This window comes from Chiloscyllium plagiosum, unplaced genomic scaffold, assembly GCF_037043375.1.
Source record: "Chiloscyllium plagiosum isolate Xiang-an unplaced genomic scaffold, Cpla_swu_hap1 HiC_scaffold_20, whole genome shotgun sequence".
Lineage (NCBI taxonomy): Eukaryota > Metazoa > Chordata > Chondrichthyes > Orectolobiformes > Hemiscylliidae > Chiloscyllium > Chiloscyllium plagiosum.
The window spans coordinates 31,226,716-31,245,375 of record NW_028270158.1 but is presented as its reverse complement, the minus strand read 5'-3'; the positions used below and the strand labels follow the sequence as shown (position 1 = coordinate 31,245,375).

At 46.0% G+C, this 18,660-nt stretch overlaps 1 protein-coding gene across 2 annotated transcripts in view; it reads left to right on the top strand.

The window, feature by feature from the left end:
• The first annotated feature begins 13,635 nt into the window (after positions 1-13,635).
• LOC122560396 (epithelial sodium channel subunit gamma-like) overlaps positions 13,636-18,660 on the top strand; it is a 47,775-nt gene continuing 42,750 nt past the window's right edge. Inside the window, exon 1 of one of the 2 annotated variants that reach the window (XM_043711027.2) lies at positions 13,636-13,753. The gene's annotated coding sequence lies outside the window, so the exon portion shown is untranslated. The remainder of the gene's footprint in view (positions 13,754-18,660) is intronic. The other variant, XM_043711028.2, reaches the window with a different exon arrangement.

Genomic DNA, 18,660 nt, shown 5'->3' with positions numbered 1-18,660 from the left:
TGGCTATGACTGTAGCACTGCTACTGCCTATGACTGTAGCAGTGCTGTTGGCTATGACTGTAGCACTCCTATTGGCTATGACTGTAGCACTGCTAATGGCTATAACTTAGCACTGCTACTGGCTATGACTGGAACAGTGCTGTTGACATTGATTGTAGCACTCCTATTTGCTATGACTGGTGTCGTGCTACTCGCTATGACTGTAGCACTGCTACAGGCTATGTCTGCAACAGTGCTGTTGGCTATGACTGCAACACTGCTGTTGGCTATGACGGTAACAGTGCCATTGGCTATGACTGCAGCAGTGCTGTTGGCTATGACTGTAGCACCGCTACTAGCTATGACTGGAGCACTACTTTTTAGATTAGATTAGATTAGATTACTTACAATGTGGAAACAGGCCCTTCGGCCCAACAAGTCCACACCGACCCGCCGAAGCGCAACCCACCCATACCCCTACATTTACCCTTTAACCTAACACTACGGGCAATTTAGCATTGCCAATTCACCTGACCTGCACATCTTTGTGACTGTGGGAGGAAACCGGAGCACCCGGAGGAAACCCACGCAGACACGGGGAGAATGTGCAAACTCCACACAGTCAGTCGCTTGAGTCGGGAATTGAACCCGGGTCTCTGGCGCTGTGAGGCAGCAGTGCTAACCACTGTGCCACCGTGCCGCCCACTGCCACTGTGCCGCCCACTATTGGCTATGACTGTAGCAGTGCTGTTGGCTATGACTGTAGTAGTGCTATTGGGTATGACTGTAACACTGCTACTGGCTATGGCTGCAGCAGTGCTGTTTGCTATGACTGCAACAGTGCTGTTGGGTATGATTGTAGCAGTGCTATTGGATTTGACTGTAGTAGTGGTGTTGGCTATGACTGTAGCAGTGCTACTGGATATGACTGTAGCACTGCTAATGGCTATGACTGTAGCACTGCTACTGGCTATGACTGGAGCAGTGCTGTTGACATTGATTGTAACACTCCTATTTGCTATGACTGTAGTAGTGCTTCTGGCTATGACATGTAGCACTGCTACAGGCTATGACTGCAGCAGTGCTGTTGGCTATGACTGCAACACTGCTGTTGGCTATGACTGTAACAGTGCTATTGGCTATGACTGTAGCACTGCTAATGGCTATGACTGTAGCACTGCTACTGGCTATGACTGCAACACTGTTGTTGGCTATGACTGCAACACTGCTGTTGGCTATGACTGCAGCAGTGCTATTGGCTATGACTGCAGCAGTGCTATTGGCTATGACTGTAGAACTGCTGTTGGCTATGAGTGTAGCAGTGCTGTTGGCTATGACTGTAGCACTCCTATTGGCTATGACTGTAGTAGTGCTATTGGGTATGACTGTAGCACTGCTACTGGCTATGACTGTAGCAGTGCTATTGGCTATGACTGCAACACTACTGTTGGCTATGACTGCCAAACTGTTGTTGGCTATGACTGTAGCAGTGCCGTTGGCTATGGCTGCAACGCTGCTGTTGGCTATGACTGTAACAGTGCTATTGCCTTTGACTGTAGCAGTGCTGTTGGCTATGACTGTAGCACTCTTATTGGCTATAACTGTAGTTGTGCTATCGGCTATGACTGTAGCACTGCAACTGGCTATGACTGCAGCAGTGCTATTTGCTATGACTGCAACACTGCTGTTGGCTATGACTGCAACACTCCCATTGGCTATGACGGTATCAGTGCCATTGGCTATGACTGCAGCAGTGCTGTTGGCTATGACTGTAGCACTGCTACTAGCTATGATTGTAACAGTGCTATGACTGTAGCACTGCTACTGGCTATGACTGGAGCACTACTATTGGCTATGAGTGTAGCAGTGCTGTTGGCTATGACTGTAGTAGTGCTATTGGGTATGACTGTAGCACTGGTACTGGCTATGGCTGCAGCAGTGCTGTTGGCTATGACTGCAATGCTGCTGTTGGCTATGACTGTAGCAGTGCTATTGGCTTTGACTGTAGCAGTGCTGTTGGCTATGACTGTAGCAGTGCTATTGGCTTTGACTGTAGCAGTGCTGTTGGCTATGACTGTAGTACTCTTATTGGCTATAACTGTAGTAGTGCTTTCGGCTATGACTTTAGCACTGCAACTGGCTATGACTGCTGCAGTGCTGTTTGCTATGACTGCAACACTGCTGTTGGGTATGATTGTAGCAGTGCTATTGGCTTTGACTGTAGTATTGGTGTTGGCTATGACTGTAGTAGTGCTATTGGATATGACTGTAGCACTGCTACTGGCTATGACGAGCAGTGCTGTTGACATTGATTGTAACACTCCTATTTGCTATGACTGTAGTAGTGCTACTGGCTATGATTGTAGCACTGCTACAGGCTATGACTGCAGCAGTGCTGTTGGCAATGACTGTAACAGTGCTATTGGCTATGACTGTAACACTGCTACTAGCTATGACTGTAACAGTGCTATGACTGTAGCACTGCTACTGGCTATGAATGTAGCACTACTGTTGGCTATGACTGTAGCAGTGCTAATGGCTATGACTGCACCACTGCTGTTGGCTATAACTGTACCAGTGCTATTGGCTTTGACTGTAGCATTGCTGTTGGCTATGACTGCAGCAGTGCTATTGGCTATGACTGTAGCAGTGCTATTGGCCATGACTGTAGAACTGCTATTGGCTATGACTGTAGCACTGCTAATGGCTATGACTGTAGTAGTGCTATTGGCTATGACTGTAGCACTGCTACTGTCTATGACTGCAGCGGTGCTGTTGGCTATGACTGTAACAGTGCTACTGGCTATAACTGAAGCAAAGCTGTTGGCTATGGCTGCAACACTGCTACTGGCTATGACTGTAGCAGTGCTGCTGGCTATGACTGTAGCAGTGCTACTGGCTATGACTGTAGCAATGCTATTGACTATGACTGTAGCACTCCTATTGGCTATGACTGTAGTAGTGCTATTGGCTATGACTGTAGCACTGCTACTGGCTATGACTGTAGCAGTGCTGTTGGCTATGACTGCAACACTGCTGTTGACTATGACTGTAGCAGTGCTATTGGCTTTGACTGTAGCAATGCTGTTGGCTATGATTGCAGCAGTGCTATTGGCTATGACTGTAGCACTGCTAATGGCTATGACTGTAGCACTGCTACTGGCTATGAATGTAGCATTGCTGTTGGCTATGACTGTAGTAGTGCTGTTAGCTATGTCTGCAGCAGTGCTGTTGACTATGACTGCAGCAGTGCTATTGGCTATGACTGCAGCACTGCTACTGGCTATGACTGTAGCACTGCCACTGGCTATGACTGTAACAGTGCTATTCGCTATGACTGTAGCACTGCTCCTGGCTATGAAAGTGGCAGTGCTGTTTGGCTATGAATGTAGCGCTACTATTGGCTATGACTGTAGCAGTGCTGTTGGCTATGACTGTAGCAGTGAAATTGGATATGACTGTAGCACTGCTAATGGCTATGACTGTAGCACTGCTACTGGCTATGAGTGTAGTAGTGCTGTTGGCTATGACTGTAGCAGTTCTATTGGCTTTGATTGCAGCAGTGCTATTGGCTATGACTGGAACACTGCTACTGGCTATGACTGTAGCAGTGCTGCTGGCTATGACTCTATCACTCCTATTAGCTTTGACTGCAGCAGTGCTATTGGCTATGACTGTAGCACTGCTACTGGCTATGACTGCAACACTGCTACTGGCTATGACTGTAGCAGTGCTGTTGGCTATGACTATAACAGTGCTATTGGCTATGACTGTAGCACTGCTACTGCCTATGACTGTAGCAGTGCTGTTGGCTATGACTGTAGCACTCCAATTGGCTATGACTGTAGCACTGCTAATAGCTATAACTTAGCACTGCTACTGGCTATGACTGGAGCAGTGCTGTTGACATTGATTGTAGCACTCGTATTTGCTATGACTGGTGTCGTGCTACTGGCTATGACTGTAGCACTGCTACAGGCTATGTCTGCAACAGTGCTGTTGGCTATGACTGCAACACTGCTGTTGGCTATGACGGTAACAGTGCCATTGGCTATGACTGCAGCAGTGCTGTTGGCTATGACTGTAGCACTGCTACTAGCTATGACTGTAACAGTGCTATGACTGTAGCACCGCTACTAGCTATGACTGGAGCACTACTTTTTAGATTAGATTAGATTAGATTACTTACAATGTGGAAACAGGCCCTTCGGCCCAACAAGTCCACACCGACCCGCCGAAGCGCAACCCACCCATACCCCTACATTTACCCTTTAACCTAACACTACGGGCAATTTAGCATTGCCAATTCACCTGACCTGCACATCTTTGTGACTGTGGGAGGAAACCGGATAACCCGGAGGAAACCCACGCAGACACGGGGAGAATGTGCAAACTCCACACAGTCAGTCGCTTGAGTCGGGAATTGAACCCGGGTCTCTGGCGCTGTGAGGCAGCAGTGCTAACCACTGTGCCACCGTACCGCCCATTGCCACCGTGCCGCCCACTATTGGCTATGACTGTAGCAGTGCTGTTGGCTATGACTGTAGTAGTGCTATTGGGTATGACTGTAACACTGCTACTGGCTATGGCTGCAGCAGTGCTGTTTGCTATGACTGCAATGCTGCTGTTGGGTATGATTGTAGCAGTGCTACTGGATTTGACTGTAGTAGTGGTGTTGGCTATGACTGTAGCAGTGCTATGACTGTAGCACTGTCTATGACTGCAACACTGCTACTGGCTATGACTGTAGCAGTGCTACTGACTATGACTGTAGCAGTGCTGTTGACTATGACTGTAGCACTACTACAGGCTATGAATGTAGCACTACTATTGACTATGACTGCAGCAGTACTGTTGACTGTGACTTCAGCACTGCTATTGGCTATGACTATAGTCCTATGACTATAGTCCTGCTATTGGCCAAGACTGTAGCACTGCTGTTGGCTATGACCGTAACAGTGCTCTTGGCTATGATGGCAGCAGTGCTGTTGGCTATGACTGTAACAGTGCTGTTGGCTATGAATCTAGCACTGCTATTGCGCTTTTCGGCCTTTTGGCTCGGAATATGTGTAGTTCCTGAGGACCAGAGGAAGAGATTCTGCTCGGGTGCTGCAGGTTCGACGCAGCGGACGTGTGCTGGCAGGGGAGATACCACGGGGATCGTGTTGCGAGTTGTCGGAGCTGCTAGAGACCATCGTTGGATCGTGATTGGACGTTGGAGGGTCGTTTGGTTGTGCTGACCTGTTCTTGGTGGATCTTCATGCTGGCTTTGGCCTAACGCCAATTCAGGTACCAGACAACCTCAGAGCTATGGCCTCAGCAGCCGCTCTCAGCCCGGGTCAGGGCATTCGCAACACAGTCAGGGTGACTGTGAAGAAGGTGAAGGAGCACACACTGCTCGATCGGATGGTATTCATGACGATTTGGCAGGAGTGAAGCAGTGGACATGTACTACCATGTTTGGGGGGGCTGAGGCGTGCGCCAAGTCTTGGGAGGAGCGGATCAGCAAAGTGAGGCAGAAACTGGGCAGATGGAAGCTACGGTCGCTCTCCGTCGGGGGAAAAAAACCTGGTCATCAGGTGTGAGGCCCTGTCATTGCTATTAGACGTGGCACAGGTCTGGCCTATTCCCAGAACCTGTGCCGCTGCAGTCACCCGGGCCATCTTCCAGTTTATATGGAGGTCAAAGATGGACCGGATCCAAAGGGACTTGCTGTACAAAGATCTGGGCAACGGGGGAAAAAACACACCCAATGCCACCCTCACCCTGATGGCCACCTTTGTTTGTGGCTGCATCAAACTGTGCGTGGATCCCCGGTACGCAAACACCAAGTGTCACTACGTACTGAGGTTCTACCTGTCCCCGGTGTTGCGAAGGATGGGCCTGGCCTCGCTGCCGCGGAACGCTCCGAGTAGTTGGACCGTTCCGTATCACCTGTCCTTCGTGGAGAAGTTTATGAAGAAAAACACCTTTGACCACAAGTCCATCTGGTCATCACGTAGTGTCCTTGAGACCCTTCGGGAAAAGGAGAGGGCGGATCCTATCGAGCGGTCCCCCGAGCAGACTGTCAAAGCCATTTGGCAGAATGCCTCATCACCAGAACTTTCCAACAAGCACCAAGACATGGCTTGGCTGGTGGTGAGAAGGGCTCTGCCTGTGAGATCCTTTATGCACGCCCGGACTCTCAGCCGCACCGCACGCTGCCCTCGAAGCGGCTGCGGGGGGGTAACAAGACTGTCACACAACTCCTCTGGAATGTGCCTACGCAGAAGAAGTCTGGAGAGGATGCAGTGGTGTTTGTCGAGGTTTGTCCCGAGCAGCGTTGTGACGCGGGACTCTGTGCTCTAAGGCCTGTCCCCCGGGACGCACACCGAGACGAACATCAACTGTGCCTGGAGGATCATCAACTCGGTGAAGGACGCTCTCTGGGCGGTCTGAAACCTGTTGATCTTCCAGCTGAAGGAGTTGACCCCGACTGAGTGTTGCAGACTGACACATTCCAAGGTCCAGGACTACATGTTGAGGGACGCGTTGAAGCTTGGGGCAGCTGCCGCCAAGGTGCAGTGGGAAAAGACCACCGTGTAATGCCTGCCTGCCTAAAGAAGAACAGGGGTCCCGCGCAGTCATTTGGGCTCTGCTGACACCTCAGCTAAAAATGTAATCGTACAGACCTGTAAATAGGAATGATTACTCTGTTTTCGGTATGCAAACAAATGGAATGTTTACATATGTATGGCATGTCCAGTTGTACAGATCATCAAAGTATTTTATGAATAAAGTATATTTTTGAAATAATAAAAAAAAAGTGGGCGTGTACTTCCCTGGCAGCGGGTCCCTGCAGGTTAAGGCCTCCCTGTACATGGATGATGTCGCTGTTTTCTGCTCGGATCTGCTGTCCGTGCACAGACTCGTGTGCATATGTGACCAGTTCGAACAGGCCTCAGGGGCCAAGGTAAACCGAGGCAAGAGTGAGGCCATGCTCTTTGGGAACTGGGCCAACCAATCCTCGATCCCCTTCACTGTCAGGACTGACTACCTGAAAGTGCTGGGTATTTGGTTCGGGGGGGCTGGGGCGTGCGCCAAGTCTTGGGAGGAGCGTATCAGCAAAGTGAGGCAGAAACTGGGCAGATGGAAGCTACGGTCGCTCTCCATCGCGGGTAAAAACCTGGTCATCAGGTGTGAGGCACTGTCATTGCTATTATACGTGGCACAGGTCTGGCCTATTCCCAGAACTTGTGCCACTGCAGTCACCCGGGTCATCTTCCAATTTATATAGAGGTCAAAGATGTACCGGGTCCGAAGGGACTCGATGTATAAAGATCTGGGCAATGGGGGAAAAAATACATCCAATGCCACCCTCACCCTGTTGGCCACCTTTGTGTGTGGCTGCATCAAGCTGTGCGTGGATCCCCGGTACGCAAACACCAAGTGTCACTATGTACTGAGGTTCTACCTGTCTCCGGTGTTGCAAAGGATGGGCCTGGCCTCGCTGCGGAACGCTCCGAGTAGTTGGACCTTCCATATCACCTGTCCTCCGTGGAGAAGTTTATGAAGGAAAACACCTTTGACCACAAGTCCATCAGGAAGTGGTCAGCACGTAGTGTCCTTGAGACCCTTCGGGAAAAGGAGAGGGCGGATCCTATCGTGCGGATCCCTGAGCAGACTGTCAAAGCCAGAACTTTACAACAAGCACCAAGACATGGCTTGGCTGGTGGTGAGAAGGACTCTGCCTGTGAGATTCTTTATGCACGCCCGGACTCTCAGCCGCGCCGCATGCTGCCCTCAAAGTGGCTGCGGAGGGGACGAGTCTATCACACAACTCCTTCTGGAATGTGCCTATGCAGAAGAAGTCTGGAGAGGAATGCAGTGGTGTTTGTCGAGGTTCATCCTGAGCAGCGCCGTGACGCGGGACTCCGTGCTCTACGGCCTGTTCCCCGGGACGCACACCGAGACGAACATCAACTGTACCTAGAGGATCATCAACTCGGTGAAGGACGCTCTTTGGGCGGTCCAAAACCTGTTGATCTTCCAGCTGAAGGAGTTGACCCCGACTAAGTGTTGCAGACTGGCACATTCCAGAACTACGTGTTGAGGGACGCGTTGAAGCTTGGGGCAGCTGCCGCCAAGGTGCGGTGGGGAAAGACCACTGTGTAACATCTGCCTGCCTAAGGAGAACAGGGGGGTTCTTAGTGAGGTGGAGGAACAGAGGGATCTTGGGGTCTATGTTCATAGATCTTTGAAAGTTGCCACTCAGGTGGATAGAGCTTGTAAGAAGGCCTATGGTGTATTAGCGTTCATTAGCAGAGGGATTGAATTCAAGAGTCGTGAAGTGATGTTGCAACTGTACAGGACTTTGGTTAGGCCACATTTGGAGTACTGTGTGCAGTTCTGGTCGCCTCACTTTAGGAAAGATGTGGAAGCTTTGGAGAGGGTGCAGAGAAGATTTATCAGGATGTTGCCTGGAATGGAGAATAGGTCGTACGAGGATAGGTTGAGAGTGCTAGGCCTTTTCTCGTTGGAACGGCGAAGGATGAGGGGTGACTTGATAGAGGTTTATAAGATGATCAGAGGAATAGATAGAGTAGACAGTCAGAAACTTTTTCCACAGGTACAACAGAGTGTTACAAGGGGACATAAATTTAAGGTGAAGGGTGGAAGGTATAGGGGAGATGTCAGGGGTGGGTTCTTTACCCAGAGAGTGGTGGGGGCATGGAATGCGCTGCCTGTGGGAGTGGTAGAGTCAGAATCTTTGGTGACCTTTAAGCGGCAATTGGATAGGTACATGGATGGGTGCTTAAGCTAGGACAAATGTTCGGCACAACGTCGTGGGCCGAAGGGCCTGTTCTGTGCTGTATTGTTCTGTGTATTGTTCTATGTTCTAAGGGGGCCCGCGCAGTCATTTGGGCTCTGCTGACACCTCAGCTAAATATGTAATGGTACAGACCTGTATATATGAATGATTACTCTGTCTCTGTATACCAAGAAATGGAATGTTTACGGATGTATGGCATGACAATTGTACAGATCATCAAAATATTTTATGAATAAAGTATATTTTTGAAATAAAAAAAAATTGGCTATGACTGCAGCAGTGCTAGTGGCTATGACTGTAGCACGAGGTAAAAACAATGACTGCAGATGCTGGAAACCAGATTCTGGATCTGTGGTGCTGGAAGAGCACAGCAATTCAGGCAGCATCCGACGAGCAGCAAAATCGACGTTTCAGGCAAAAGCCCTTCATCAGGAATAAAGGAGGCTTTTGCCCGAAACGTCGATTTTGCTGCTCGTCGGATGCTGCCTGAATTGCTGTGCTCTTCCAGCACCACTGATCCAGAATATGACTGTAGCACTGCTGTTGGCTATGACTGTAACAGTGCTGTTGGCTATGATTGTAACACTGCTGTTGGCTCTGACTGTAACAGTGCTGTTTACTGTGACTGCAGCAGTGCTGCTGGCTATGACTGTAGCATTGCTATTGGCTATGACTGTAACAGTGCTGCTGGCTATGACTGCAGCAGTGCTATTGGCTATAACTGTAGCACTGCTGTTGGCTATGGCTGTAACAGTGCTGTTGGCTATGACTGCAGCAGTGCTGTTGGCTGGTTAAATGACCCAGAGACAAACTGCAAGACAGCTGTTTGATCCGCGTGGATCAAGGTAGTCAGCATGGCTTCATAAATACCCATCAAAAAGAGAACGAAGAGGCTGGTTGTGAGTTTCCCGGGTAACCAATCTCCCTGCAGGAGTGTCAGAGGGGGTGTCCTGTGATAAGTACCAGATGAAATTGTCTATCAGAGGAGACATTATACTCTGTTATACTGTTCCTATGCAGACCTGAATACAGTCTCAGGCTTGTTAAACTAGGAGTCTGATAGTTGAAGACTATCCACTCATTGAAGAGGCCACCTGGCAGCCTATTGAATGGGTTATAAGACTCATGTCTTCTAGATCAGAAGCACTGGAGTGAAAGAATAGAATAGACATTTATAAGTACGTTAAAACTGAGCCAGCTCTATGCCGTGAGGACAAACACTTTCTTTTTGGTACCAGGTGTGTGTATATATGAGAATTGATGATGTGATCAGTGTCAGTACTTGCGCATGGTGTTATTGTATGGATGATTAATGTGTTTGTTAAATTGTTTTTTATTGTTACTTAGTGTTTGGTGAGATTGTAACTGTGTTGATGTTATTAAAGAAAGCAAAAAGGTCACGTCAAATGATACTTTTAGTAAATTGATGAGAATGGTTTCTAAATCTATGTCCCAAGGGGTGGTAGTAATCCATGCTTGGTGATCTGGTTCACTTAGCATCCTAGGTAACATCTAATCCCAGTCATCTATAACACCAGTGGTTAGCTACTAGAGGTTTTAAAACATCAATGGGTTTTTGTACACACCTGGATAAAGACATTCATCAGTGTCTCTCAAAATAGCAAAGATAGAATGAGTGTGAGATATCACTGAGAAAATGGTGACAGCTAGCAGAGTGGAGAAGGTTATTGAGCTTCTTGCTATATTGCTGTGGATTTATCTAGACAGCTGAGACTGCACTGAGCTGAGTAGTGACCACCATCTAGACTAGCATGGTCAGGTGTGATGATGTTCACTGCCAGTTCTGCACTGAGTGGTTCCCGCTTCTGCAGTACCTCGTCTACCAGATCCTCCAGGTCCTTTCCCACAAATCAGGGTGCCATTTTTGCCTTGTCTGCCATATCAGGAACAATGTAGGGCAGCTCCGGACAAGTAATGCTTACCTAGGTGCACAATGAACTTTTTAAAAATGCCAACTGCACCAGAGACGGCAGTCCATTCTGGGATATCCCGGTAGTGGTGAGTTATTCCAGGGAGACCAAATTGTGGAATGTGACTAGACTCAGGCAAGAGAGGAGCCTTGGGGTAGGGTAGGTAGTCAATGAGATGAGTTTAGTCAGATATAGCATGAACTATCACTTGGAGAGAAATCCTCCATGAAACTTGACAAAACTGACACTTACCTAAAAAAAACTCAACCCTCAGGTTCTCATTTCCTACCACCAACTGTTTTCTTCTGCACTTGTTTTGGCAGCAAGTTGTTGGAATGCTTAGAATTCTTCTTTATTTGCAGTCTTGAGTTGTTCTGCTAGTCAATGAAGGCTGCTCATTTTTTACTCCGGGAGCTATCATATTTCATCATCATTTTCATCAAATCAGTTCTCTTGACAACAATATTAAACTAGATGGTCTCGATGCAGGAGTCTACAACAACAGACTGTATTCAACCCCACTATTAAGGAATTGAGTTAGGTTTAGAATTAGAAGTTTAGAGTCCCCACAGTGTGGGGCCATTTGGCCCGACCCTCTGAAGATAATCCACCCAGACCCATTCCTCTACATTTCCCATGACATTGCACCTAACCAACACATCCCTGAATGCTATGAGCAATTTAGCATGGCCAATAAAGCTTTTCCAATTTGGCCACGTGCTGCATTTGGACTTTCTCCCTTTTGTCAGGCTGATTTAGAGCTGAGACATTGACTTCCTCTTGCATTTTTGAGCCTTGTAATGACTCGATGCTTGATGGATGTTCAAAGTGCTGTCATTCAGGGGAACATTATTATCCAAACAATCTCAAGGCATTGATGATCAGATTTCCGTGATATGTCAAAACTATGAAGACTGGGTTCACCCTGCTGATGCTGACTTCCTCTGCCAGTGAAATGCTCAATCTTCATCTGTCTGTTTTGTTATGGATAATATTTTGGATCTTACTTTGCTTGATATTTTCATGCCTTGCACCCTACCAAGAGCAAGGGGTTCCCAACATCATTCAAGGGATTGTTGAAGCATGGAATTCTCTCCACCATGTTACGGTGATGGACCATACACAGAGATCTAATCATAGTGTATTTCATATAAGTTGGTGTACACAAACATTGTAGTTTGTTTCAAACCAGGCATAGTGAGTTTCACTAGAAGAAAGTGGGGACCTCAGATGCTGGAGATCAGAGTTGAAGAGTGTGGTGTTGGAAAAGCACAGCAGGTCAGGCAGCATCTGAGGAGCAGGAGAATCAATGTTTTAAGCATAAGCCCTTCATCAGGTATCACACCATTCATTATGTGTCTCACACCTGATATAATCTGTTATAAAATGTGTGATTTATATATGTATATTAATATAATTTAACTTACCTAATGGAATATGGGCTGAACTAATGGATTGTGGGCTTTGTTCTATGCTTATGAGGGGGTTTATTAATGCTGGAGCCATAATTTTTTTAAACTAGTTTGAGAGAAAGAGAGAGAGCTCCAAAATGATAATGTGAAATTATTTGCATTGTGAGAGTTTTATAAGTGACCAGAGTAAACATTGAAAAACCTTAGCTGGTGTTCAATTTAGAAGAATTAGAAATTGATTTTTTTTTGCCTAGGAAAGAACCTTTAGATTGGAAAGATTTTGGTTTGCAGTTTGCAGAATTCCTGTTTAAGGTTTTATGCAAGGACAGTTTCTCTGAGAGAAGGAAGTTGTTTCAGCATAGTTAGAAAATAAATTACCTCAATGTCAGGATTTTACTTTGAAAGTTTTAGACCAACAGTGTTTGGTTTGATTCTCCAAAACTGAGAAAATCTAAGCTCAATTGTATAAATAACCAAGGAAAAGGCTATCAAACTCTCAAGATCAACAACTGAAAGAAATAGATAAGTCAAACATATGGATGTGATAAAAAAAGGGAACTCTCTCTGTGAAGTGGTGTGAAGTGATGGTGTCGGAATAGATGCAATTGTATTTTTACTGCGTTTAAGAATCTTTCAAATATGAATAATAAATAGCTTGGTTTATTCCATTTCATTTTAATTTATTTTGAAAAATAAATTTCTGTTTTACTGTTATAACTAAATCTGCAGCATTGTGTGCTTTTGTTTCATTAAAATACCACCTTTGTTAAATTAAGAAAACCAAGAAGGGCTAATGCCCGAAACGTCGATTCTCCTGTTCCCTAGATGCTGCCTGACCTGCTGCGCTTTTCCAGCAACACATTTCCATCTCTGATCTCCAGCATCTGCAGACCTCACTTTCTCCTATGATCTATCAAGCCAATTTCAATCCAGGATCTAACTTATCCACTAATAACACCAGCTGGCATCATAACAGTAATAAATCTCATTCAGTTATAACGTGTTTCACCCCCAGCACAATATGGCTTAAAACCTTATCCTCCCACAAATCTCGCAGTCAGATCAACACCTATGCAGACTGAGCATTGAGTCCTCCCACTTCTACATTGGTGCATTTTATGCCTGTTTTACATTAAAAAGACAGGTACAACCTGTACCCTTTGCTGTTGCCTGAAGTGGTAGAACGAGTCCCTCAATTGTATCACCAATCACCTTTAGCAGTTAAGGTTGGCCAATAAATGCTCACTTTTCCCTTATTCCTATTCCCTTATAAATCTGTTGCTTTGTATTTTCTGCTTTTTCTCATTTCTTAAACTGATGATTAGTTTGGTCTCCCAGCTTTCTTCAATTTATTGATGTGCCCTGCACATAGGGCCCAGTTTGTTTGTATGTAGAACAAGTGTTGTTAGGTCATTGACCAGGGTTTGTACCAGAAGGTGTCACTCTGAGTCCTGGAGCAGTCTCTTCAGCTGGGGGTGGGTCTATAAAGCAAGAACTGGCAGTCAAATCAGACTGTCCAAACTGACAAGCCACACACACAAAACCTCAGGACTCTGCATTCCCAGCGTCCAGGATTCACCTTAAACAACTGCTCTGTGTCTCTCTCACACCTTAAACAGGTATGTTCAAGTTTTTCTTTGTGTGAATAATCCCCAGTTATACAGTAATGTAATCCGTCATAAAGCTAAGTATCGTTAACTAGATAATCTAAACAAAATATCATTGGAGTGTTGATTGAAATATCTTTTTAATGTTAACTATCTGTTTGATTGAAACTGTTTCCCTACACCCTCATTACACCCAAACCTTTTAAAGTGATTTTAATGAGATTGCTATGAGACAGGGCACTTTCTGGTAAGTTGTGCAATTTGTTTTAATGTTTTGGAGTCTCATTGTGTTCCTTCTTTAAGTGGCAACCCTAAAAAAGCTTAGGTAAAAATGCACTTCAATATCTTTCAGTTGTGAGAGGGAGCACTAAATCCCCCAAATCCTTTAGAAAGTTGGAGTTAGTGAGTTCCCACTTACTAATTCCCTGTGTTGCTGGTAAGTACAACTCGAGTCACTTCAAAAGAGACAAATCTTTTTTTAAAAAAATTAAAGTCTGTGTTTATGTACAAATATCTATCTTCCATTAAAGGAGTTCATAACTGTCTTCAATTTTAACTGCAATTACCTTCTCTATCTACATGCCCCCAACCTACACCCCTACTCCCACCCCACTCTGATCACAACACTGTCAGAACTGATTTATTTCATGTGCCCCAAAGTATAGGTCATATTTATGAATTGTACTTGGTTGTTCATTCTCCAAGCCTGGGACCAGAGCAGGAAGACTGGCTTTTCTCTTCAATGTGAGCATTATTATCCAGTTGCTGGCTGTAACTCTGAAAATAGCTGACAGACTTGAGCCTGAGTCAGCTACTTGACTATAGGGGTCTTGCTCATTATTTTTGAAGTCAGACACACATTTTATAATTCAACTGATTTCACTCATCAGTGACCTCAATAATTTCAACCTCAAACCATTCCTTTCTCCCCCTGGCAAGTTGGATTAAAACTGGATTTACAATGTTCTTGCTATTTATTTTCCATTTAAGCAAAGCCATGGGGTGTGGATGCATTTCTATTACAAAGTTACAAAATAGAAATAGAAGTAAACCATTCTGCCCCTTAAGCCGTTTCATCATTCGGCAACATTCGTTCTGTGGGTGTTTAGAATTTCACATTCCCTTAAAAACCTTTTATTTCCTGCCTAACAAGGGTCTACACACCTCCATCTGAAGAATATTGAATGACACCACTTCTATTGCATTCAGAGGTAGAGACTTCCAGCACCCAATGATCTGAGAGAGAAAACAAATCTTCTCATCTCTGTCCTGAAAGGGAAACCCCTAATTTTGAAACAGTGCCCCCTATTTCTGGACTGATCCACAAGAAGAAACATTCTTCCCATGTTGACCTTGTCAAGACCATTTAAGTTTATCACTTCAACCAAGTCACCCCCTGACTCTCTGGAACTCCAGAGGAAACATGCCCAGCCTGTCCAACCTTCCCCATAAGCCTACCCGCTCACTCCAGGTATCAGTCTGATAAAGTTCCTTTGAATCAGTTCAAAGATGTTTAATCCTTCTTTAAATAAGGAGACTAAAATTGCACAGTGTTCAAGGTGTGGACTCACAAATGCCCCCATTCTTGGGGAGAGGCTATGGGGTGGAGGGATTTGGGAAATGTTGGAGGACAGAGGGAAGAACCAGGAAAATTGGCATAAGGGAGAAGTGGGAAAAAGGAGTGAGGGAGAAGATGGAAAAATGGATGAGTTACAGATGGGAGATGGGGCATGTGGGAGAGGGATGAGAGCGAAGGCATGGAAAAAGGGAGATGGATGTGAGGCACGAAGAGGATGGGAGGGAAGCATAGGACAGGTGAGAAGGTATGGAAGGGCTGCCAGGGAAGATGAAGAGGACAGGGCATAACAGTGTTGCCAAGATTGGAAGGTTTGAGCTATAGGGAGAGGCTGAATAGGCTAGGACTATTTTCCCTGGAGTGTCGGACACTGGAGGGTGACCTTATAGAAATTTATAAAATTATGAGGGGCATGGATAGGGTGAATATGCAAGGCCTTTCCCCCAGGATAGGGGAGTCCAAAACTAGACAGCATGTGTTTAGGGTGAGAGGGGAGAGATTTAACAGGGACCTATGGGGCAACGTTTTCATGTAGAGAGTGGTGCGTGTATGGAATGATTTGTCAGAGGTAGTGGTGGAGGTTGGTTCAATTACAACATTTAAAAGGCATCTGTATGGGTATATGAATACGAAGGGTGTGGAGGGAGATGGGCCAAATGCTGGCAAATGGGACTAGGTTAATTTAGGATATCTGGTTAGCATGGACGAATCAGACCGAAGGGCAGGGATAGGCAATTATGATGGGATTAGGCAAGATTTGGGATGCATAGGATGAGGGAGGAAACTGCAGGGGATAGACACACTTGAAATGTGGAGCTTATTCAAGGAACAGCTACTGCAGGTGCTTGATAAGTATTTATCTATCAGGCAGGGCAGTAGTTGTCGAGAGAGAGAGAGCCATGGTTTACTAAAGAAGTTGAAGCTCTTGTCAAGAGGAAGAAAAAGGCTTATGTGAGATGAGGTGTGAAGGCTCAGTTAGAGGCTTGAGAGTTATAAGTTAGCCAGAAAAGATCTAAAGAGAGGTCTAAGAAGAGCCAGGAGGGGACATGAGAAGTTGTTGGCAGATAGGATCAAGCAAAATCCTAAGGCCTTCTATTGGTACATCAGGAATAAAAGGATGAGTAGAGTAAAATTCAAGCCAATCAAAGATAGCAGTGGGAAGTTGTGTGTGAAATCTGAGGACATAGAGGAAGTGCTTAATGAATACTTTCCATCAGTATTCACATTAGAAAAGGGCAATGTTAGTGAGAATACAGAGATACAGGCTACAAGATTAGGGATTTCAGTTGACAATGATGAGGTTTTAGCAATTTTGGAAGATCTGAAAATAGATAAGACCCCTGGGCCGGATGGGATTTATCCTCAGATTCCCTGGGAAGCCAGGGAGGAGATTGCAGAGCCTTTGGCTTTGATCTTTATGTCATCATTGTTGACAGGAGTAGTGCCAGAAGACTGGAGGTTGGCAAATGTTGTTCCCTTGTTTAAGAAGGGGAGTCGAGACAACCCTGATAATTATAGGCCAGTGAGCCTTACTTCAGTTGTGGATAAGGTGTTGGAAAAGGTTATAAGAGAAAGGATTTATAATCATCTGGAAAAGAATAATTTGATTAGAGATAGTCAACATGGTTTTGTGAGGGGTAGATTGTGCCTAACTAACTAACCTTATTGAATTCTTTGAGAAGGTGACAAAACAGGTGGATGAAGGTAAAGTGGTTGATGGGGTGTATATGGACTTCAGCGCTGGAAATGTGTTGCTGGAAAAGCGCAGCAGGTCAGGCAGCATCCAGGGAACAGGAGAATCGACGTTTCGGGCATAAGCCCTTCTTCAGGACTTCAGTAAGGCATTTAATAAGGTTCCACACGGTAGGCTATTGCACAAAATATGGAATTCCAAGATTGAAGGTGATTTAGCGAATTCAATCAGAAATTGGCTAGCTGAAAGAATACAGAGGGTGGTGGTTGATGGGAAATGTTCATCCTGGAACAGTTACCAGTGGTGTGCTGCAAGGATCTGTTTTGGGGCCACTACTGTTTGTCATTTTTATAAATGATCTGGATGTGGGTGTAGAAGGATAGGTTAGTAAATTTACAGATGACACTAAGGTAGGCAGAGTTGTGGATAGTGCCGAAGGATGTTGTGGGTTACAGAGGGACATAGATAAGATGCAGATCTTGGCGGAGAAGTGGCAAATGGAGTTTAATGTGGAAAAGTGTGAGGTAGTTCACTTCGGAAGAAATACAGAAGAACCTTGATTATCCGAACGAGATGGACAGGCATGATTTTGTTTGGATAATTGAATATTCGGTTAATCGATTAAATGCCTTTCCTCTGGGGCTCGGAGTTTTTAAAGTCTGCTCCCCGTTCAGGAGATGAGACACAGCACACCACGCTCGAGCCCCCGCCCCCTGCCCGACCCCCCGCCCCCTGCCCCCTGCCCGACCCCCAACCCTGTCCAACACCACCCCACACCCCATCCAACACTGCCCGCCCACACGCCCCCTACCCAGTCCAACACTGCTCCCACCCGCTACCCCGTGTGTCCCCTGTCCACCCCTGCTCCCTCTCCAGGGCAGCCAGACTGGACACCAACAACAAGAAGACTGCTGCTGCCTTTGTGGGGTAAGCTTCCAAATAGCACACACACAACTTTTTACTGCAACATTTTGACAGGTTCCGCCTTTACCCTGTACAGGACAATGTTGGAGAGATTATATGGGGGGGGGGTTTAGGGTACACCTCTCTGTAGAACTCCAGGGAAAGTACGGGGAGAGAGAGAGGGCAGAAGGTCAGTCATTTGGAGACAGTGCCTGTTTAATCACGGTAAACAAAAAGACGCGATCAGTGTTGAAAACACATCTTTGATGTAACGTTTCTATCGAGACCTCGAGATCTCCTTCAGATAATTCGATATTCGGATAATTGATATTCAAATAATTGAGGTTCCTCTGTTTCAGGAATGCAGGGTACTGGGCTAATGGTAAAATTCTTGTCAGTATACATGGCAGAGAGATCTTGGTGTCCAGGTGCATAAATCCCTGAAAGTTGCCACCCAGGTTAATAGGGTTGTTAAGAAGGCATATGGTGTGTTGGCGTTTATTGGTAGGGGGATTGAGTTTCAGAGCCACAAGGTCATGCTTCAGCTGTACAAGACACTGGTAAGGCCGCACCTGGAATATTGCATGCAGTTCTTGACACCACATTATAGGAAGGATGTGGAAGCTTTGGAAAGGGTTCAGGGGAGATTTGCTAGGGTGTTTCCTGGTATGGAAGGAAGGTCTTATAAGGAAAAGCTGAGGGAACTGAGGCTGTTTTCACTGAAGAGGAGAGGTTGAGAGGTGACTT